Genomic DNA, 25,047 nt, shown 5'->3' on the forward strand with positions numbered 1-25,047 from the left:
CGTGAGGCCTTGCGACATTAAATGGGCAGTAGGGCGATAGCACTTGAGGTACTAACAGCATGTTAAAGCACCAACAAGGGGTGAAGCCTGTCTGGATTTAGTATTCTGTAATAATCAGGATAGAATTGAGGGTGTAGAGGTGATTGAACCACTAGGGTCAAGTGACCATAATGTAATACAATTCTCAGTATTTTGTAAGAGTACAGATGCAAAGACTAAAATTGTTAGAGATGAACTTTGGTAGGGCTAATTTTGAGCAGATGTGACAAAGTCTAAGTAGGATAGACTGGGATAAGCTTTTAAATGTGGAGACAGTCGAGGAGCAGTGGAACAGGTTTAAAAGTGTTTTACATGTAATGCAGGACAGATACATACCTAAATTTGGAATTAATAGGAAACTAAAAAACTCCACGATGGATTAATAAAAGATTTAAAAAGAAGTTGCAAAGGAAAAACTTGCTGTATAAGGCATATAAGACTAATGACTGCAAAGAGAACCATAAGCTGTATGAGAAAATGAGGGCAACCATTAAGAAGGATATCAGAGAGTCTAAAAGACAGTTGGAGAGGAATATAGCAGATAAGGCGAAAGATGACCCCAAGAGATTCTTTCAGTATTTTAATGAAGTAAAAGAACAGTTAAGGAGGAGGTCGAGTGCATCAGGAATAGTAAAGGGAATTAAAAGATACAGACAATGAAATAGCAGATGCCCTAAACTTACATTTTTCTGAGGTGTTTACAAGTGAGCAAGTGGATAACCTCCCAGAGGTAAACACTTTAGACTACTAAGGAAGTACTGAGGGATTTGGAAGTTGTAGAGGGAGAAGTGCTGCTCAGATTAAATAAGATGAAATCAACCAAATCACCAGGCCCAGATAATAATTACCTCGTGTTCTTAAGGAGGCTAGTGAGTACATATATAAACCCTTGACACATATTTTTAGGAAGTCACTGTGCACTGGAGAGATTCCAAAGGACTGGAAAATGGCAAATATCATCCCATTATATAAAAGGGTGACAGAGGCAGATCCAAGCAACTATAGGCCAGTAAGCTTAACAAGCATCACAGGAAAATTAATGGAAGGAATTATTAAGGATAAGATTGAGCAACACATGGCAAAAGGACAGGAGTTATTCTGAACAGTCAACATGGGTTCAGAAGAGGGAGGTCGTGTTTTACTAACATGTTGGAATTCTATGAGGAGGCAACAAAAGCATACTGATCAAAGTGGAGCTTATGTTAGTATTTATCTGGACTTTCAGAAAGCATTTGATAAGGTGCCACATGAGAGGTTGTTACATCAAGTTAAAAGAAGTGGGAGTTCAGGGTGATGTTTTTAGATGGGTGCAGAATTGGCTCAGACTACAGGAAGCAGAGGGTGATGGTCAGAGGAACCTCATCAGAACTGGCCGATGTTAAGAGTGGTGTTCCACAGGGGTCAGTGCTAGGGTCGCTGCTATTTTTAATATATATAAATGATTTAGATAGGAATATAAGTAACAAGCTGGTTAAGTTTGCAGATGATACCAAGATGAGGTGGATTAGCAGATAATTTGGAATCCGTTATATCATTACAGAAGGACTTGGATAGCATACAGGCTTGGGCAGATTTGTAGGCAGATGAAATTTAATGTCAGTAAATGTAAAGTATTACACATAGGAAGTAAAAATATTAGGTTTGAATACACAATGGGCGATCGGAAAATCGAGAGTACACCTTATGAGAAGGATTTAGGAGTCATAGTGGACTTCAAGCTATCAGCTTCCCAACAGTGTTCAGAAGCCATTAAGAAGGCTAACAGAATGTTAGGTTATATAGCCGCGATCTGTGGAGTACAAGTCCAAGGAGGTTATGCTCAACCTTTATAATGCACTGGTGAGGCCTCATCTTGAGTACTGTGTGCAGTTTTGGTCTCCAGGCTACAAAAAGGACATAGCAGCACTAGAAAAGGTCCAGAGAAGAGCGACTAGGCTGATTCCAGGTCTACAGGGGTTGAATTATGAGGAAAGATTAAAAGAGCTAAGCCTTTACAGTTTAAGCAAAAGAAGATGAAGAGGTGACACGATTGAAGTGTTTAAAATTATGAAGGGAATTAGTACAGTGGATCGAGACTTGTATTTTAAATGAGCTCATCAAGAACACGGGACACAGTTGGAAACTTGTTAAGGGTAAATTTCGCACAAACATTAGGAAGTTTTTCTTTACACAAAGAAACGATAGACACTTGGAATAAGCTACCTAGTAGTGTGGTAGACAGTAAGATGTTAGGGACTTTCAAAACTCGACTTGATGTTTTCTTGGAGGAAACAAGTGGATAGGACTGGCGAGCTTTGTTGGGCTGAATGGCCTGTTCTCGTCTAGATTGTTCTAATTCTAACATATCTGTTGGGATGGGAGTTTACCCTGGTTACAGACCATACCGCCTTTGCAGTGGATGGCGGTACAACAAACCTGTGAGTGAGTAAAAGATCGCAGATGAAGGGCTACCGAAGAAACAAAGATGAGAAGTAAATATTCAGTTACTCTTGAGCCAAAATGGCTGACTTGTCCTTCCGTCCCTGCCGGATGGCTCTAATAGAAACTTGCCTAATTCCTAGAGAAGAGAATCAATAAAATATTAATGGTGTCACACACGTACGTTTGGGAGACAGTTTACAGGCTCAAATAGATGCAGGTACCCACCAAACCAGGTATCGGTGCTGCCATCTAAGTCTTTTTCCAGCAGAACATCTGAACCCAGTAACATCACTTCCAGTTCCCATCCTCAAACCACCTCTTCATGACATCACTTCTGGTTCCAAGCCCTCAAGATCCCATCTCTTCATAAATATCACTTCCGCTTCCGGGCCCCTCAAGACCCCACCTCTTCACTTCCTGCAAACTTAACTATATATACCACCCGCATTTTCTCTTGTTTCAGTTCCGATTTGAACTCAGTCTTTAAAGCCATCATTTCCTTTTCTGGTGCAACAGTATATGGAGGATCCCCCCAAACCTTTGATGGTGTTCTTGTGTTTACTACAATGGATACATAGTGGAACGCCTTAATCCAAAGCAGTCCACAAAACATAGGCTTGAGGGGTGGCGAGAGACTGACTGTAGCACTCCCAATGAAGCTCTTCCTACACCTCAAGAGCATCTACCCAATGGAACATCCTTCTCTAGGAAAGACTGGGCTGCACTTAACCAAGCTAGGTCAGAAGCAAAACAACCTATTTAGATGGGGCCTCACAACAAGCGCTGAATGTCCCTGTGGTGAGCCCACCCAAACATGAATGTTCCCAAGGCCCTACGTGTACTAATGAAGATTTTAAGGATGCTAATGACACCGCTCTTACCTGGATACAGCAGTGGCATGATAAGATATGATGATGAATGGATACATGCTCTTTTAAAAAGGACAGACCAGAGAGAAAAGATGGAGGTGGTCATTTACATAAAAGAACATTTAATGTGATGACATTTTAAAGTGATTAAAAAGCAACAAGAATGCAGGACTGTCATTGGGGGTGTATTATACCCCACCTACACATAGTCCGACAGATTAATAGATCAACATACAACATTTAATAAAACTCAAAATATAAAAGTTTATAGGGGGATACCCTGTTGTAATAGTCGGTTTAATTACTCAGATATTACAGGAACAGGATTTTCTTAAACAGGATGTTAAAGCACTAACAAAAGAAGAAATGTATTTAGTATTAACTAGCAAAATACCCGCGCTTCGCAGCGGAGAAGTCGTGTGTTAAAGAAGTTATGAAAAAGAAAAGGAAACATTTTAAAAATAACGTAACATGATTGTCAAAGTAATTGTTTTGTGTAGTGGGCTGCAGCGTCACAAAGTTGTTTTCGGTAGCTGCATCAGAAAATGTACCACGATGTCTGACACGCCTCCTTTTTATTGTTTTCTCACAGCTTGGATTGCTGCTGTTATAATCGGGTTTTGAGTGTACATATATATATACTCAAAAAAAAGAAATGTCCCTTTTCAGGACTGTGTATTTCAACAATAATGTTTTAAAATCCAAATAACTTTACAGATCTTCATTGTAAAGGGTTTAAACAATGTTTTCCATGCATGTTCAATTAACCATAATCAATTAATTAACATGCACCTGTGGAATGGTCGTTAAGACCTTAACAGCTTACAGAAAGTAGGCATTTAAGGTCACAGTTCTAAAAACGCAGGACACTAAAGAGACTTGTCTACCGACTGTGAAAAACACCTAAAGAAAGATGCCCAGGGTCCCTGCTCATCTGCATGAACGTGCATTAGTCATGCTGCAGGGAGGCATGAGGACCTCTGATGTGGCTAGGGCAATAAATTGCAGCCATGTCCGCACTGTGAGACACCTAAGACAGCACTACAAGGAGACAGAAAGGACAGCTGATCATCCTCGCAGTGGAAGAGCCGGATCTCAATCCCATTGAGCACGTCTGGGACCTGTGGGATCACAGGGGTGAGGGCTAGGGCCATTCCCAGAAATGTCCAGGAACTTGCAGGTGCCTTGGTGGAAGAGTGGGGTAACATCTCACAGCAAGAACTGACAAATCTGGTCCAGTCCATGAGGAGGAGATGCACTGCAGTACTGCAAGCAGCCGGTGGCCACACCAGATACTGAGTGGTACTTTTGATTTTAAGCCTCCCTTCATTCAGGGACACATTGTGAAAATTTTTTAGCTTATGTCTTATGGTGCTCTTTTAGTGTTCATACAAATATTTACACATTAAGTTTACTGAAAGTAAAAACAGTTGAAAGTCAGAGGACGTTTCTTTTTTTGCTGAGTATATATATATATATATACATACATATCTTCATATATATATATATACACATATATACATACCTATCTACTGCACATCATATATACACACACATACATACATACACACATACAAATTATATATATGTGTGTGTGTATATATATATATATATATATATATATATATACTGTATATATATATACACATACATACATACATACATACACACATACACACAGGTATATATATGTACGTGTCTATATGTGTGTGTATAGCTTTGGTCACTGAGTGCAAGGGAAAAAAATAAAATGTAGTCTATAAGCTATTAAACAGTAAAACATTAACGTTTTAAGAAGTAAAGATAAAATGTAGCTTACCCGAAACCACTCCACTGAGCCTCAGTGTAAAGCCGGTATAACATAACAGGTAAGTAGTACTAACAGCAGCTAAAATGTATATGGATCATCTCTTAGTAGTTGATCCCTTTTGAAAGGCGCTACACAACGGCTGTGGTATAGAAATTACATTTTCTATGTGAACGTCCAAATTTTTGCCTGTGGTAATGTGCCTTACCGGCATTACCAGCAATTAAAAGAAAATCATTTTTGTGTGCTCTGCAGTGTTAAGAGAGAAAGACTTTGGTTGGGGATAAAAGGAAAAGGTGTAAAGAAATTTTTCTTTAATATAGTGTAGAGAGGTCTTCGTTGACGATATGAGCATCGCGGTGGGTCTCGTGTAGACTGGAGAGACCAGTGTGTTTACAGTTGTCTGGGCTATAGCTCATGGGAAGGGGAAAAAAATGAAAAGTGTTTACTTTCACTTCGGAAAGGCAGAAGCGCAGTCAGCGTCTCAAAGGCCGGCACAGCTACGCAGGTGTGCGCGCACCGCCACCTCGACTTTGTAGTTTTTTGCAGTGCAGGAAACGCCACTTTTTGCAGACACGTTCACGTGAGCAAAACTCTCCGTGCTCTTTAGAGGTCTTGCTTTCTCTGCACACTGCGCCCATAGTCACTTCATGTGAGCCGCTCGAAGTACATGTATCGAAGCTTCTGAGCTGTGCCTGTGTTATCTCGCGGTATGCGATCTTGCAATGTCCACTGCATTATTTAATGTTAGCTAAGATCCGGCACTTAAAAGTTTCTCGCTACAGCAAATTTAACTCCGTTACAAAGTGATCCAAAGTCTCGTTTATACCTCGTGTCTTCTCATTAAACTTGTATCTCTCAAATAAAATATTCTCGTTTTTCTTCAGCGCTCTTTGGGAACTCTTCCTTCTTTTCTAGGTACTGCGGTCACAGTCAGTTCAAGTGATTACGTGTCACACGCAGCTCCGTCCCACAAGGCCATCGGGCTAACGTTCATTTCATTATATGGAAAAAAATAGGTTCCAGTTATGACCATTACGCCTAGAATTTCGAAATGAAACCTGCCCAACTTTTGTAAGTAAGCTGTAAGGAATGAGCCTGCCAAATTTCAGCCTTCTACCTACACGGGAAGTTGGAGAATTAGTGATGAGTCAGTGAGTGAGTGAGTGAGTGAGTCAGTGAGTCAGTCAGTGAGGGCTTTGCCTTTTATTAGTATAGACTAGCAAAATACCAAGCTCGAGTGAGAAGTAGTGTGTTAAAGAAGCAATGAAAAGAAAAGGAAACATTTTGAAAATAACGTAACTTGATTGTCAATGTAATTGTTTTGTCACTGTTGTGAGTGATGAGTGTTGTTGTCATATATATATATATATATATATATATATATATATATATATATATATATTTACACACACACACACACAAACATATATATATATACATATCTATACATACACACACACATATATAAACATATATATACATATACATACATATCTACATATATACACACACAGCTATTTCATATCAGTGCAATACGCTGTTTGTTAAAACGGTTGACTCCCGCTCTTACGTGCAATAACAAATCAAATCATTCAGTTGTCTTTGCTCATATGTCATTTTAGAGCTGGACGCCTGGCATCTTTTTTTGGCCACAAGTTCGTTTCTGTTTGGTGTGAGGTTCTGTGTTGTGGAGATTCTCAGGATGGATTGCAGGTGCTCATCAGTGAGGCGACTCCTGTGTGCTGTTTTGTTAGTCTTTATCACTGAGAAGAGCTTCTCACACAGATATGTGCTACCAAACATGCACAAGGTTCGAGCCGCATGTAGATGGACTTTTGTTCTTCAAAGTCACCAAAGCGCCGTGCAAACTCAGTGCTAATAACTCTAGCTTCGCAATAACTTGCAGCATCATAAGGTAGACTTGATTAACGCGTAAGTGTTCGGCAAGGCAGCTGAAGCGCTGCATTATGGGATCTGTAGTTTATTGTGTTACCAGCGCTTCATATACCCGGGCTTTAATAACAATAATACAGTATATAAAATGATCTCGCCCGCGCCCTTGAGTTTGACACATATGGACTAAATAGAACTTGAAAAGATATATTTTTTCAAATGTGATCGCTACAATTCAGATAGAGTTGACGCAAGACTACAGCCTGCATGCCTCAATGAGTCATCCTCCCTCGCTCTTACTTTTTACCGCTCATCTAATGAATACACCGAGTATGGCTTTACCAAAACAATCATTGATGGCGAATAAAGTATCCATTATTCGAGTATGTAGATCGTGATATATATATATACATATATATATACCCGCCAGACGCAGCAGAGAAGTAGTGTGTTAAAAAAGGTAGCAAAAGAAAAAGGGAAAATTTTAAAAATAACGTAACATGACTGTCAATATACAGTATTTGTTTTGTGAGTGTTACTGAGTGTTGCTGTCATCAAGGATTTGATTATCATTATTTCTTTCAATCAGGTTCGATTTGTAGGATGTGTTGTGTTCAAGTTACATTCCGTGTTTGTCAATCGCTGTAAAGATGACAGGTTTCATTCATCGATTCGCTTCTTACTGCATCAATAAACAGCTCGTCTTCTTCTTTATCTGAGACCTGACACACTGCATGCACGGGTTTTTTACACTGTCTTCCTTTAGCGGGACATTGACTTTTTCCACCGCGTGCTTTGTTTCCACAGTAGCTGCATTTATGAATATGCTTATCAGACGCTCATATTTTTGCTGCCTTTTCAATTGTGTAATTCAGTTTTTGTTCAGCGCTCTTTGGAACTGTTGCTTTTTATCTGTGCACTGCGTCAGTTCACGTGAGCCACTCTGTGTACTTGCATCGAAGGTTCCCAGCTGTGCTGGTGCCATCTCGTGCTATGTCCGTGGCTGTATTTAATGTTACCTTAGTCCTGGCACTTAAAACTTTCTCTCGCAGTTTCGCTGAGTTTGTGTCAAACACTACCCTGACCATCTCATCTTCCTCTCCATAAGGACAGTCCTTCACCCGTGAATATTTACCCGTGGCAGTTTGCTATTGGATTGCCGCTGACGGACGGCCTTATATGGGCAGGCACTAAATTACAAACGCCAGCGGCAGCCTGTCTATGAACTTAATTTAAAGTGTAGGTTTACATCGTGCTTTGTTTCCGAAGTAGCAGAACTCATGAATATGGTTGTATATGTCACTCGCTCGCTTCTTATTGTTTCGCTGCCTTCTCAATTATATAATGCATGTTTTCTTGAGCGCTTTTTTGAGGTCTTCCTGGTTTTCTATGTACTGCGTGATTACGTGAGGCGTGATGATGTCACACGTAACTCCGCCCCCACGGCGTTGAAGCTCATCTCCATTACAGTAAATGGAGAAAAACTGCTTCCAGTTATGACCATTACGCGTAAATTTCGATATAAAACCTGCCCAACTTTTGTAAGGAATCTGTAAGGAATGAACCTGCCAAATATCAGCCTTCCACCTACACGGGAAGTTGGAGAATTAGTGATGAGTCAGTGAGTGAGTGAGTGAGGGCTTTGCCTTTTATTAGTATATATACAGTGCATCCAGAAAGTATTCACAGCACATCACTGTTTCCACATTTTGTTATATTACAGCCTTATTCCAAAATGGATTAAATTCATTTTTTCCTCAGAATTCTACACACAACACCCCATAATGACAACATGAAAAAAGTTTACTTGAGTTTTTTGCAAATTTATTAAAAATAAAAAAATGGAGAAATAACATGTACATAAGTATTCACAGCCTTTTCTCAATACTTTGTTGATGCACTTTTGGCAGCAATTTCAGCCTTAAGTCTTTTTGAATATGATGCAACAAGCTTGGCACACCTATCCTTGGCCAGTTTCGCCCATTCCTCTTTGGACCACCTCTCAAGCTCCATCAGGTTGGATGGGAAGTGTCGGTGCACAACCATTTTAAGATCTCTTCAAAGATGTTCAATCGGATTCATGTCTGGGCTTTGGCTGGGCCACTCAAGGACATTCACAGAGTTGCCCTGAAGCCACTCCTTTGATATCTTGGCTGTGTGCTTAGGGTCGTTGTCCTGCTGAAAGATGAACCGTCGCCCCAGTCTGAGTCAAGAGCGCCTGGAGCAGGTTTTCATCCAGGATTTCTCTGTGCATTGCTGCAGTCATCTTTCTCTTTATCCTGACTAGTCTCCCAGTTCCTGCCACTGAAAAACATCCCCACAGCATGATGCTGCCACCATCATGCTTTACTGTAGGGATGGTATTGCCCTGGTGATGAGCGGTGCCTGGTTTCCTACAAACGTGACGCCTGGCATTCACACCAAAGAGTTCAATCTTTGTCTCATCAGACCAGAGAATTTTGTTTCTCATGGTCTGAGAGTCCTTCAGGTGCCTTTTGGCAAACTCCAGGTGGGCTGCCATGTGCCTTTTACTAAGGAGTGGCTTCCATCTGGCCACTCTACCATACAGATATGATTGTTGTATTGCTGCAGAGATGGTTGTCCTTCTGGAAGGTTCTCCTCTCTCCACAGAGGACCTCTGGAGCTCTGACAGAGTGACCATCAGGTTCTTGTTCACCTCCATGACTAAGGCCCTTCTCCCCTGATCGCTCAGTTTAGATGGCCGGCCAGCTCTAGGAAGAGTCCTGGTGGTTTCGAACTTATTGCACTTATGGATGATGGAAGCCACTGTGCCCATTGGGACATTCAAAGCAGCAGAAATTTATCTGTAACCTTCCCCAGATTTGTGCCTCGAGACAATCCTGTCTCGGAGCTCTAGAGACAATTCCTTTGACTTCATGCTTGATTTGTGCTCTGACATGAACTGTCAACTGTGGGACCTTATATAGATAGGTGTGTGCCTTTCCAAATCATGTCCGATCAACTGAATTTACCACAGGTGGACTCTAATTAAGCTGCAGAAACATCTCAAGAATGATCAGGGGAAAAAGGATGCACCTGAGCTCAATTTTGAGTTTCATGGCAAAGGCTGTGAATACTTATGTACAAGTGATTTCTCATTTTTTTTATTTTTAATAAATTCGTTTGTTTTTTAGTAAACATTTTGTGTGTAGAATTCTGAGGAAAAAATTAATTTAATCCATTTTGGAATAAGGCTGTAACTTAACAAAATGTGGAAAAAGTGATGTGCTGTGAATACTTTCCGATGCACTGTATAGTGGAACCTTGGTGGAACCAAAGCAACTTCCCCATGGGAATGTATGTAAATACAACTAATTCATTCCAGACCGTACAAACTGTATGTAAATATAAATTTTTTTAAAGATTTTTAAGCACAAATATAGTTAACTAGCAGAATACCCGCGCTTCGCAGCGGAGAAGTAGTGTGTTAAAGAAGTTATGAAAAAGAAAAGCAAACATTTTAAAAATAACGTAAGATGATTGTTAATGTAATTGTTTTGTCATTGATATGAGTGTTGTTGTCATATCTATCTATTTATATTATATATATATATATAGCAAAATACCTATATTGGCAGCTGAGAAGTAAAAAGAAAAGGAAACATTTTAATAATAACGTAGCATGATTGACAATGTAATTGTTTTGTCATTGTCATGAGTATTGCTGGCATATATGTATATAGTATATATATATATATATATATATATATGTATATATATACACACACAGACACATATATAAACATATAAACATATATATACATATACACACATACATATATATACATATACATATATACACATACTGTATATACACACACACACACATATATACATACTGTATATACAACATATACATATCTACATATATACTGTATATACACATATATATACAAATCTACATATATATATCTACATATATATAAATTAAGGGTGGGACTCGATTAAAAAAATTAATCCAATTAATTAGAGGCTGTGTAAGAATTAATCTTGATTAATCGTATGTAATCGCACACATAAATTTGCCCCAAATCGCAAATGTTTTTTTTTTTTATTTAAAACGGTTTTAGTGGGCTTACAGAATCAAATAATAGACATGGACATGAATATTGTAAACTGAAGCTGTTTTAATTTCTAAAAAAAGCTTTTAAACTGCGCTTTGAATTCAAAACAGAAACAAAAATATCATCCCTGGTTAAAATTGGGCAGACTTAAAAATAAAGTGGTAGTTTAAGTACTTTAAGTACATTTTCAGAATAGTATTGTCTTTAAATAATAATAACCAAAATTTCAACATAAAGTGCAGTTTTTCTTCTTAAAAAATAAGTCAGAAACATAAAAGGTAATTTGACCAGCTTACTCTTTAAACTCTGAGTAACATTAGCCAAAATTATTTTGTACATTAGGCTAAAACAGTGTGATCATTGAACATTTTGTAATTAGATGTAATCAGAATTACTAAGGGTCACGGAAGTCCAATGATCCCCAGTAAGAGCCACAAAGTCCGCTTTCTGTAATGCAACTAATTTTGCTTGCTTTTCAGTGTGCACAAAACCATGCTTTTATCAAGGCTTCGCTCGGGTAGTCGAAATGATCAGTCGTAGGAACGCGCTTTATTCCGACTCTAACATTTTTGTAGCTGTGATGTGTGCATCAATGTAATGGATGCACCAGGAAATCATGCATTGACTAAAGTTCCTGTTTGCTTGGAATTGAAAGTGTGATTAAATGCGTTATTTTTAACGCTGCTATGGAGTACATGCATCAAGCTTCTCAGCTGTGCTTGTGCTAAGAAAGGGAAAATTTTAAAAATAACGTAACATGATTCTGCTAACCTAATATTTTTCATACGCCCCAAACCAAGGAGATGCTAAGGTAAAATGAATCGGGTAGCGCGCATATAGTCAGTACACCCTCTCGAATCGAACCTCGAATGTCGGCATTAGAGGCGAAGACTCTACAATTGCGCCACAGCGTGTGGCTTATCTATGCTAAAGTATGTATTGTAGATCGGGGTATATATATACATTTATATATATACCCGTACGCAGAGTGGAGAAGTAGAAGTTATGAAAAGAAAAGGGAACATTTTAAAAATAACGTAACATGATTGTCAATATACAGTAATTGTTTTGTGAGTGTTATTGAATGTTGCTGTCATCAAGGATTTGATGATCATTATTTCTTTCAATCAGGCTCGTATTTGTAGGATGTGTTCAAGTTACATTCCATGTTTGTCAATCGCTGTAAAGATAAGAGGTTTCATTCATCGACCTTACTCTTATTCGATGTTAATGTTGATTTATTTTTATAATTATGTCTTTCATTTTTCTATTCTTTAATATGTAAAGCACTTTGAGCTACTGTTTGTATGAAAATGTGCTATATAAATAAATGTTGTTGTTGTTGTTGTTGTTGATTAGTTCCTTACTGCACCAATAAACAGCTCGTCTTCCTTTTTTTCTGTGATGTGACAAACTGCATGCACGGGTTTTTTTTTTACACTGTCTTCCTTTAGCAGGACATTCACTTTTTCCACCGTGTGCTTTGTTTCCGCAGTAGCTGCACGTATGAATATGATTGTATGTATAAGATGCTTCATATTTTTGCTGCCTTCTCAATTGTGTAATTCGTTTTTTGTTCAGCACTCTTTGGAACTGTTGCTTTTTGTCTGCGCATTTCGTCAGTTCACGTGAGCCGCTTGGTGTTCTTGCATCGAAGGTTCCCAGCTGTACTGGTGCCATCTCGTAATGTCAGCTAAGACCCGCACTTAAAAGTTTCTCTCGCAGTTTCAATGAGTTTGTGCCAAACACCACCCTGACCATCTCATCTTCCTCTGCATAAGCACAGTCCTTCACCCGTGAATATTTACCGCAGTGTTTGTATTGGATTGCCGCTGATGGACGGCCTTATATGGGCAGGCACTAAATTACAAACGCTAGTGGCAGCCTGTCTATGAACTTAATTTAATATAAACTTACGGTTCACGCCGTGCTTTGTTTCCGAGTAGCTGTACTTATGAATATGCTTGTATGCATCATTTGCTTCATAATGTTTTTCTGCATTCTCAATTGTGAAATGGCGCTTTGTGCTCATCTCTGTTTGGAGTTCTTCCTTGTTCTCTACGCATTTACGTAGGAGGCGTGATGATGTCACACTAAACTCCGCCCCCCACGGCCATCTCCAACTCAAGACTCCATTACATTATATGGGGAAAAATAGCTTCCAGTTATGACCCTTATGCGTAGAATTTCGAAATGAAACCTGCCCAACTTTTGTAAGTAAGCTGTAAGGAATGAGCCTGCCAAATTTCAGCCTTCTACCTACACGGGAAGTTGGAGAATTAGTAATGAGTGAGTCAGTGAGTGAGTGAGTGAGTGAGTGAGGGCTTTGCCTTTTATTAGTATAGATTACACCATAGAATGCACATTGTAATAGTAAACTAAATGTAAAAACATTGAATAACACTGAGAAAACCTTGAACAACAGAGAAAACTAACATTGCAAGAGTTCGCACTATAGCCTTACGACCCGATCGCTGTAAACACTTTTTTTAATGAGTTTTAAGCACAGGGGGAAAAAAAAGGAACATTTGAACAAATCCGAACTTTATTTAAAAACCAACCATAAGCAACCAAGAAATTAACATTGCAGGAGTTCACGCTAATAGCCTTACGACCCGATCGCTGTAAACACTTTTTTTTTTAATGAGTTTTAAGCACAGGGAAAAAAGGAACATTTGAAAAATCTGTAATTTAATAAACCAACAAGAAAAGTAACATTGCAACAAATCACACTACGAATCACTCGCTGTAAACACTTTTTTTTAATGAGTTTTAAGCACAGGGAAAAAAAAATAACCTTTGAAAAAAGAGAAAAGTAACATAGCAACAAATCACGCAACAAATTGAAAAATGAACATTTGAAAAATCCGCAATACAAAAACTAACCATAAACCACCAAGAAAACTAACTTTGCATGAGTTCTGGCATGAAGTGAGGAGAAACTGGGTGGAGAGGAGGTTACAGTTTTGAGGGAGAGTCTGGCTCCGCGATGTTTCCCTTCAAGTGTTTTCTCTGTTGTGATTTCTCGGGTTTCTGGGTTTTTTTAGCATTTTAGCTGGTGGATCAGACTTGGAGGGTGTGCTGCTGCATTGTCCATTAGAAGAAGGCATTTTTTAGGCAGGTTATTCTCTTTAAGATATCGCTTCACGGCGGAAGTGAAAGCCTCATACAGCCATTCCAAAAACAAAGTCCTTGTGACCCAACCCTTCGTGTTTGCCCTCCACATCACGGGCAGTCTAGCTTTGTTTACATTGTGCTGCTTGAAAGCATGAGGGTTCTCAAATTGGTAAACGAGTAGCGGCTTGATTTTTACGTTGCCACTAGCGTTAGCACACAGCAAAATGGGTAACCTGTCCTTCATTGGTTTATGGCCGGGCATAGCCTTCTCTTCCTGGGTAATGTAGATCCTCTTCAGCATCCTCTTCCAGAACAATCCGGTCTCGTCACAGTTGAAGACTTGTTGCGGGATGTAGCCACTATTTTTGTTAAATTTTTCACAAATTCTTTCGCAGCTTCAGCGTCGGAACTAGCAGCCTCTCCATGCCTTACCACACTATGAATGCCAATTCTCTTGCGAAACTTTTTAAACCATCCTCTACTGGCTTTAATTTTCTCAGTTTCGCCACTCGTAGAAGGATAGTTTTGCAGCAAATCGCGATGAATCTTCCTGGCTTTCTTGTAGAACATCGCCTTACGCTATCCCCTACAAGTTGTTTCTCGTTCAGCCGCACTAGCAACAGTTTTTCCACCTCTTCCAGCACTTGAGGCCTCTGCCTGGTTAATGCTGTAACTCCTTTTGCAACATCAGCTGCTTTAATAGATTCTTTCTGCTTTAAAATAGTTGAAATCATAGATTTTGACTTCTTGTACTCGGCGGCAAGATCAGTAACATGAACGCCACGCTTATACTTTTCAATAATTTCTTTCTTTACTTTGATTTTAGTTTTCTTCAAAACTTTCTTCTCACCACTCTTCACTTGCTTAGAAGCCATGGTTAACTGCAAAAGCACAGAAATACTGTAGTGCACAAAGAGTTCACAGGTAAAGCACGCACGTTTGACTGAGAACAATAAACAGGGAGAGGCTGAACACATGCTTAAATACAGTAATCGGCACGTACGAACCGGAAGGGAAATGGAATAGAGCACAAAGAGTTCACAGCGAAAGCATGCACGCACGTGCAATCATGCACGTCTGACCGAGAACAATTTAACACGTGCAGAAATCATCGGCGCGTACAAACCGAAAGCGAATCTGGCTTGTTCAGATACTGAGTGTGTGGTCGTGAACGAGGCAAAAGTTTGGCAAACTTTTTGGTCGTAAACCGATTTGTATGTGTACCAAGACGTTCATGAAAGGAGGATCCACTGTATTGTAATAATCAAGATGGAATTTGGAGTATAAAGTTTACAAAATTATCATGACCTAGTCATCAGGACACAAATAGTCTACTGTTGTTTTTAATAAGATATTTAACAAATCTACTACATAATCCACTTAGTCGTAGGTAAATTTTGAATACTGTATGCTGAAAGCTATGAAGCAACAGAGTAGGTTTATAAGCATACTTCATTAAAATGCAATATACGTAACTTCATCCCAAAATTTTTAAGCAATAGGAAGTTTAAAAAAAAAACTCCTCAGTGACTGAGAAAGAAATTAAGAGTAAAACTATTTATTACTGGGAAGAATTCATGCACTTAAAACAATATTTTTTCTGAAGTTATTTACTTTGTTCTGAGTATTCCTGTTTGTATATTGCAGTTCATTTCTTACTGTAACATGAGTTACATAATTTATTTGGAATAAAAAGGTGCCTGACTGGAAAACTTAATTTCTACCGAGATTAAAGAAGGACATTCTGGAGTTGTTGTGACATCAATCAGTAGTATGTCTACATCCAAATCATACTAACAGATTAGATCAAAGATCAGATTAGATCATAGTTACAATTCTAGAAGGCCTGAATACTGAATACCAAGATCAAAACTGATGGATCAACCAAACCTATGAGTTCCCAACCTTTCTGAAATTAAAATTAAAAAACTATTACAATTAATTGTTTGAGACTTGAATTCTGTTATGGTGATTCAGTATCACCTCAACTATCCTACACAATATATCACCATTTTTTTAAATATTTTTTTAATCAAACACCCAAAGCAATCTTAAAACTTTATCTTCTGATTTTTGCTCCATAATATGCTATTTTTGAGAGAATATGATTAGGTGGAAAAATGGGTTAAAAAGTTTATGAAACATGACACACCAATGCATTATCCATCCATCCATCCATTTTCTAACCCGCTGAATCCGAAGACAGGGTCACGGGGTCTGCTGGAGCCAATCCCAGCCAATGTGCCCGGAACACCTCACCCGGGAGGCGTCCAGGAGGCATCCTGATCAGATGCCCGAGCCACCTCATCTGACTCCTCTCGATGCGGGAGGAGCAGCGGCTATACTCTGAGCCCCTCCCAGATGACTGAGCTTTTCACCCTATCTCTAAGGGAAAGCCCAGACACCCTGCGGAGGAAACTCATTTCAGCCGCTTGTATTCAATCTCGTTCTTTTGGTCACTACCCATAGCTCATGACCATAGGTGAGGGTAGGAACGTAGATTCCTGCCTTACAGCTCAAATCCTTTTTCACCACGATAGACCAATGCATTGCCCGCATCACTGCAGATGCCGCACCAAACCGCCTGTCAATCTCACGGTCCATTCTTCCCACACTCGTGAGACCCCGAGATACTTGAAGTCCTCCACTTGGGGCAGGATCTCACCCAAACCCTGAGAGGGCACTCAACCCTTTTCCGCTGAGGACCATGGTCTCGGATTTGGAGGTGCTGATTCTCATCCCAGCCGCTTCACACTCAGCTGCGAACCGCCAAGAGAGAGCTGAAGATCATGGCCTGATGAAGCAAACAGGACAACATCATCTGCAAAAGCAGTGACCCAATCCTGAGTCCACCAACCCGACCCCTTCAACACCCTGGCTGCACCTAGAAATTCTGTCCATAAAAGTTATGAACAGAATCGGTGACAAAGGGCAGCCCTGGCGGAGTCCAACTCTCACTGGCTCAACTTACTGCCGGCAATGCGGACCAAGATCTGACACCGGTTGTACAGGGACCGAACAGCTCTTACAGGGGGTCCAGTTACCCCATACTCCCGGAGCACCCCCCACAGGATTCCCCGAGGGGCACGGTCGAACGCCTTTTCCAAGTCCACAAAACACATGTATCTGTTGGATAGTCGCACTGGATTCAGGAGAAACAGTGTGGTTTTCGTCCTGGTCGCGGAACAGTGGACCAGCTCTGCACTCTCAGCAGAATCCTGGAGGGTGCATGGAAGTTTACCCAACCAGTCTACATGGTGGAAAACCCTTCTAAGTTAAAAAAAAAAAAATACATTTTATCAAATATCAATTAATAATCTGGTACAAACAAAACGGTATTCAAAATGAACTATAATTAAACACAAATCACATTGTAATTAATTAAAAAAGCATGCTGTTTCTTTCATTTTTTCCCCAACTATAACATTTAGCAGAATTTCCATTTATCTTTAACATGATCTTTGTGGGCAGAGTTTGGGAACTCATATTTTTTTTACTTTGCTTTTCCATTGCTGTAGTACACCTTCACTTGTGTTAATTGATGACATTTGTGACACCACAAAATTTAGATGTCTAGAGATGCAGCCATTTGTTACTGGAGTGCTACCAAAAAATACAGGAAATATACTGCATGAAGTATGCTTATATTTAAAAAATATAAGAAGTAACTGGCATTGCCCATGTATTTGCATAGGGGGTTTAGGTAAGACAGCACATATTTATGTGTCATTTCAATGATGACATGCTTTGTCAAAGCAGGCTGAAATGCAAGTTTCCTATCAGTCATCTTCATTATCTCCAATAAAATCAATTTCTGTGCTCTCAAGAATTAACAATTTGTTTTTTTGTGTATGACTGGATTCTGTAATTGAGGAAATTCCTTGCTAGGTAAGAACCATAAACAGTACTTCTTCATATTTTTTCTTTTCTTTTTTGTATTTCCTAGTTTAGAGTGCTTTCATGAAATACTCAAACAAACAAAATGACTTGTTCAATAACTGAATCCATGGACCACAGAAAGCATCTACAAAAGAGGGACTATAAGATGACACTCATCTCTGTAGGCCTCCATATTATTAAAGGAGATAGCATCAGTGGTGGCATGTGATAAAAGTTATAAAAATAATTCAAAGTTGATTCATTCAGTGTCTTCAATAATTATGAACAATATTGTGAAGAACAACTCAGCATGTACTAAAACCTTGCACTTGATTTAATTTTCTGGGTTGTCTCTAACATATCTCAGGAATAATATGTTGGCATATAACACTAGTGTTTTGTTTTTTTTTAATGTAATGGTTTTGCAGTGTCATCAGTTAATTTCAGAGTCATTATCACATGTATACAGTACAATGAAATTCCTTTTTCAACACTTACACCCAATATACACTAGACCACAACAGTCCTTGTCCAGTGGCATGAATCTCCCACCATATATTACATGAAATATAATGTCACAAAATGAGTGAAATAGCCAGGTTTCCTTTTACACACAGTTCCCTTTTCCACATTTTCACAAAACTATAGATTTTTCACCTGGGAAGCTCACTTAAAAGGGTGTTTTAGTATTGTAAATGTTTTTTAATGGGTGGGAAAAAAGGAATATTGTAAGAGAGTGGAACTCTCTCTCTGGGCAATATGAATGGTAAAGGGAGAGAGTTAGCCGATATGATGGAGAGAAGGGAGGGTGATATATTGTATGGGCAAGAGACTAAATGGAAGAGGAGTAAGGCCAGTGGATTGGAGGTGGATTCAAATTGTTCTATCATGGTGTGGATGGGAGGAGAAATGGAGTAGGAGTTATTCTGAAGGAACAGTATGTCAAGAGTGTTTTGGAGGTGAAAAAAACGTCAGACAGAGTAATGATTATGAAGCTGGAAATTGGAGGTGTGATGATAAATGTTGTTAGTGCATATGCACTGCAAGTTGGGTGTGCAATGGGTGAGAAAGAATATTTTTGGAGTGAGTTGGATGAAGTGATGAACAGTGTACCCAAGGGACAGAAAGTGGTGATTGGACCGGATTTCAATGGTCATGTTGGTGAAGGGAACAGAGGAGATGAGGACGTGATGGGTAGGTAGTGTCCTATGCAGAAGAGTCAATCTGAAGGAGATTGAAGACTGCAAAGTGGTGGCAGGGGAAAGTGTAGTTAAGCAGCATAGGATGGTGGTCTGTAGAATGACATTGGAGATCAAGAAGAGGAAGAGAGTGAGGGCAGAGCCAAGGATCAAATGGTGGAAGTTGGAAAAGGAAGACTGCAAGGTTGGAGTTTATGGAGGAGGTGAGAAAGGCACTGGGTGGCATTAAAGAGTTACCAGACAGCTTGGAAACTACAGCAGATATAGTACAGTAAGGGTGACAGCAAGAAGGCTGCTTGGTGTGACATCTGGAAAGAGGAAGGAGGAAAAGGAAACCTGGTGGTGGAATGGGAAAATACAGGAGAGTATACAGAGGAAGAGGATGGCAAAGAAGAAGTGGGATAGTCAGAGAGATACAGAAAGTAGGCAAGAGTACAAGGAGATAAGGTGCAAGGTGAAGAGAGAGAGGTGGTGAAGGCTAAAGAAAAGGTGTATGATGAGTTCTATGAGAGGCTGGACACTAAGGAGGGAGACCTGTGACAAGGATGGATAGGATTAGAAATGAGTACATTAGAGGGTCATCTCAAGTTGGATGGTTGGGAGACAAAGTCAGAGAGGTGAGATTGCGCTGGTTTGGACATGTGCAGAGGAGAGATGCTGGGTATATTGGGAGAAGGATGCTAAGGTTAGAGCTGCCAGGGAAGAGGAAAAGAGGAAGGCCTAAGCGAAGGTTTATGGATGTGGTGAGAGATGACATGTAGGTGATGGGTGTAACAGAACAAGATGCAGAGAACAGAAAGATATGGAAGAAGACGATCCTCTGTGGCAACCCCTAACGAAAGCAGCTGAAAAAAAGAAGAAGAAAGGTTTGGCAATGATGTATACCAATTTTGATTGAAAATGTATCAAACAAAAACTCTCTTTTGGCTTAACAAAAACATTGAATAGACAAAAATATGCATTCTAAATCAGATGCTGTAATTCAGCAAGACAATGATATTGTTATCCAAATTATTTTAGAAGTAAAACTTTCTGCAGACTTTGACGGAATCCTATTTTGGCTGGTAAAAAGCTTTGTCCATGCTGACAAAGGATTCCTCCCATCAGCCAGAGCACACCCCTGCTGCCTGAGTGGAACTGTAGTACCCACGTTAACACTGGATTTTGGGTTGCCCTTCCCATTACATTCTCCTTCCCTGAAGGCCATATAGCCTACATTTTAGGTCAGACCACCAAAAATATACATGCAAGATTCTCCAAAAAACTGGTTATTCCATTTTTCTATGACTGGCGAACACATCATTGCTGCATCTGTATATAAAAATATTGTTTGATTTTATTTGCCATATAAATGGTAAGACTGGATAATATTTTTAATGGCAAAGTATAATGACATAAGAATGTTAAGGTTAAAGAGTTTACCCCTAATATCAGCAAGAGGAGATGATTGTCTTTGGCTTCAAAAAAAATCTTGGTGACAATCGACTATTGATTTAAGTGTTAGGTTTAAGAAAACCGCTATTGTAGAATTAAGACTTTGAATTTTCAGTCACAGATTTACAATAATATTTCCAAAAAATAAATGTCGCTTTTCACTTATACTGTGTATAAAAAAATGCTTAGCCAAGTTTTGGAGAACTTAATTTAAAAATATTCATTGGCACTGTTTTGTTCACCACCTAAAAATAATTCAATTAATATTTTTCGTGCTTCAATTTCCTGAGGCTGAAAGGAACCTGAGCCATTAGTTTCATTTACAGCTTATACACAAGTCAATTTATATTAATATGTACAGTACACATGCAATCTTTGCAACTGTTCTTTTGATTTTTGAAATACAGTCCTTTATCTGTATTATCTTGCAGAGTTATTAAGGATGTGGTTGAGGTAAATGAACATCTAGATTTAAAGATAGTCTAACGAATAAGCACTGCTGATATCAGGAAAGAGTGAAGAGATGTAAAGGTAACAATTGTTTTCAAGCATGCATTTTCTGGACAGTGATAAAACTTTGAAATTACATTACAAATTGCTATCTTATTCATTGTTTTTTACATATTTTTTATTTACATTTTGTTCATACTATACATTATATTATAAAAAGACGCAAAACAAGTAGAACAAAAAAACATTTAAAAACAAGTTAGACTCACAAAAATGACTTGAAAAAATTGATTTCACCAAGAACAGAAAACCTAAGGGTACATCTCCGTACTCTGCATATGACAAGACATTGAGCTTTCAGTGATAATTTTGATGTTTATAGTTTAATGTTCTCTTTTGTATTTTTCCATTTTGCTCTTAACTTATCAACTAGAGCAGGGTGTCCATTCATTCTAACCCTTTTCCTAATCAGCAAGCAGTTTTCACTGCTAATTAACTTCTTTTCCCTTCATTTTAATAGCCCTGTTTTTAAGGATTCAGCCCTCTGAATCTATCTGAATTGATTTGTTTCTTCATTAAAAGGCAGCCAAACAAAATTTCACTCCAACCAGTTTCTTAATGAGAATCCAATTCTTGTTGTTAATTAAAGCCATTATAAAATATCATGCTCTCATTCTGCCACAGCACACTATTGATTTTCTGTTTATTCTAAGACCACCGTCATGATGTTTTGGTAACCTAAGCAGACCAACATGACCGAGACCTTCACCTTTCTTTATTTTCAGGTTAGTTGGTCATGTTTTGTGTCTCATTATTGTTTGGCTGCTCATTAAGGAAAAAAAAAAACAACTAAGGGATCTGAGTCCCGTCAATTAAAACAAAGGCAAAACAAGTTAATCAACAGCAAAAATGGCTCACTAATTAAGAAGATGGTTAGACCACTGTCATGCAGATTTTGAACTATCTTTCTTTAAAGAGCTAGTTGTAGAAGTAGTGTTTTCACCTTTGACATAATGGGCTGGATGAATATGAATACTGCAGGACACATAAATACTACTAGTACTCTCAGACACAATCTGTGAAAGGGTAGGACAGAAGAATTGGTACCATGTGCCACCCCCATTTAACAAAGAGGTATTCCAACCACTTGCAAAGACTTTAGAGCTATTCTGTCTCTATCTGTGTGTTTGTAGAAGTTCAAGGGTAAGGCATCTCTTTCATCTATTGTATCATCTGTCCTTTAGCAATCTATAATAAGCATCACAAGCTTTCTACTGTCCTGTACTGGTGCCTCAGCCAGTTTCTCTTATTTGGAAAACACAAATACAGACAGGGATTACTACTCTAGCCATCACAGTATTTCTTAAAATAAGAAAATAAAAAAAAACAGCTTTATAGGAAATTTTGGCACAAGTAAATAATTGTTTCAGGTTATTTATCTTTTCCTGAATAACATTTCCAATGATGTATAAGAATACATTTAATGCAAGTACAAGGCTTTCTCTATCTTTAGTAAGCATATAGCTTGTAATCCACCATAAGCCAATGGAATCCTTTATGTATAGTAAACAACAGTTGACCACTCTGACCAATGTACAATGATAGCAAGAAAATGCCTCTCCACACTGGGACAAAGAAATGGGGTCATTAGTTATTGCTGCTCTGTATGGTACCCTGAAAGCGAAACTGCTAGATGTACCAGAGCAAGAAACAACTCTTTGATGATGTCAGGGAGAAGATAAGCTTGCAGATATTACCAGTGCACGTGACAGTGAGGCTCTAACCAGAAGCCAAAACACCTCCAGGCCACTCAGTGGCAGCACACAGTTCCTGGCCCAAAGGTTTGTGACCAAGTTACCCATATAACCATGAAATCAAAAAAGACTAGCAGAGAGCATATAGATTTCTTTTCAGTTACTAGGCTGTAGTGCACAGGCTATGAAAGAGACTTCTTCTGTTTTTTACAATATTAACTTAGTTTGTTCTCCAAGTGTCCTATTGCTTCATCTTTCTTTACTCTATAAAGACCGTACACATTATGTCTAGAATTTACATATTGCTCTGCGACCTCAGAAGTTCATTGATCTCCACTCAGTTTTTCATTCTACTATTCTCACCTATTTTGTTTTCCTTTTTCACTTACTCCTCAAAATAAATTTTCTTTGATTTATTCCATTTGAGGATGGCATGCAATCATTGCTTCATTGAAATATTGCCATTGGTCCTTTTCTATGTGGAGTTTGACCATTCTATGTGTCTGTCTCATGCCATCATCACCAAGGATTCGCAGGATAAGTTATGCAACGACTCTCAGCTAGCCCTGTGTAGATGTGTGTAGATTAGGTCTGTGATGGGCAAGTCTCCTATCTCCATGTCTGGCTCCTGCCTTGCACCTAATGCTTTTGGATTAAGTTGTGGCATTCATGACACTGAAATGGATTAAGCACTTTTGAAAATGTGACTCTCTACATTGTGTTATTCTGCATGATTAAGTATGTATCATTGACCAAACCTCCATCCTCATTGCTCTTTTGAGCTAGATTCTAATTTATATCTTGCCTGCTAGCCTCAAGTTCTGATAATATTGATACAGTATGTGCTCCCTTCATAGGTCATTGATGTATTTACTGAATTCTCATACTTGACCTACCGTTCCCTGTACCATTCTTGTTTGATTTCCTTATAATTTAAGTTTTACTCTTCTGCTTACTTAGTCTCCACCTCTAACCTTGCTGTTTGATTTTCTGGCTGCAACACTTTACTTTGGGGATCATATTCATTCTTGTTTTCTGCATCCTAATTTAGCAACATCTCTAGGACTGTGTTACCTGTAAATGGGATTTACATAGTGGATAAAGTGAACCATGATTTAAGCTTACAGTGGCTTTTCTACATTTCTTTGATATCTGTTCATAATGTGTATGCTGTGTTCAAATATATTATTTAGTGATACAATAATACTGTATGTTACCAGTTCAACTTTTTGTCCATCTTTATAACATTGTACACACAAATGGTTAAAACCTAGGAAGCCATTAATTTCAGATGTTTCTCATAGTACAGTTTTAAAACTGGCAGAGATGGGAGACTAACCCAATTCTTTTTCAAGTTTTTACAAATGGAATGCTAATCTAAGATTTAAATACACAGATAACTCATTGCAGGAGGAAGAATGTAAAAGTCATTTTTAAATTGTTACTAGAAACAAAGACATTTATTTCTTTTCAACATTAAAACAGCTTGTTATGTTACTTAACTACTAATACATACAATACAATACAATACAGTTTATTTTTGTATAGCCCAAAATCACACAGGAAGTGCCGCAATGGGCTTTAACAGGCCCTGCCTTTTGACAGCCCCCCAGCCTTGACTCTCTGAGAAGACAAGGAAAACTTCCCAATAAAACCTTGTAGGAAAAATGGAAGAAACCTCGGGAAAGGCAGTTCAAAGAGAGACCCCTTTCCAGGTAGGTTGGGCGTGCAGTAGGTGTCAAAAGTAGGGGGTCAATACAATACAATATACACAACAGAACAATTCCTTAAGACAGCATAATAAAAATTTTAGAATTACGGTTTAACAGTAGATGATATGACATAATTAGGTTTCGATATTTTTAAGAGTCCTGGAGACCTCATCCATCTAGCTGCATCTCCATTTGGCCATGCCACGGCTGAAACATTGCTCCGATGAAAGGACCTCTCTTTCCCATGATTCCTGTGATCCTCCATCAGGGATGACTTTACCATAGGCAGGCAAACAACTTGGCAGGTGGGCCGTGGCACCAATGGCCACATTTGGGTACCGAGAAAAGAAACAGAATAGGTGAGGGTTAGTATTCAAATATAATT

The sequence above is a fragment of the Polypterus senegalus genome, chromosome 2 (genome assembly GCF_016835505.1).
Source record: "Polypterus senegalus isolate Bchr_013 chromosome 2, ASM1683550v1, whole genome shotgun sequence".
In the NCBI taxonomy this organism is placed as follows: domain Eukaryota; kingdom Metazoa; phylum Chordata; class Cladistia; order Polypteriformes; family Polypteridae; genus Polypterus; species Polypterus senegalus.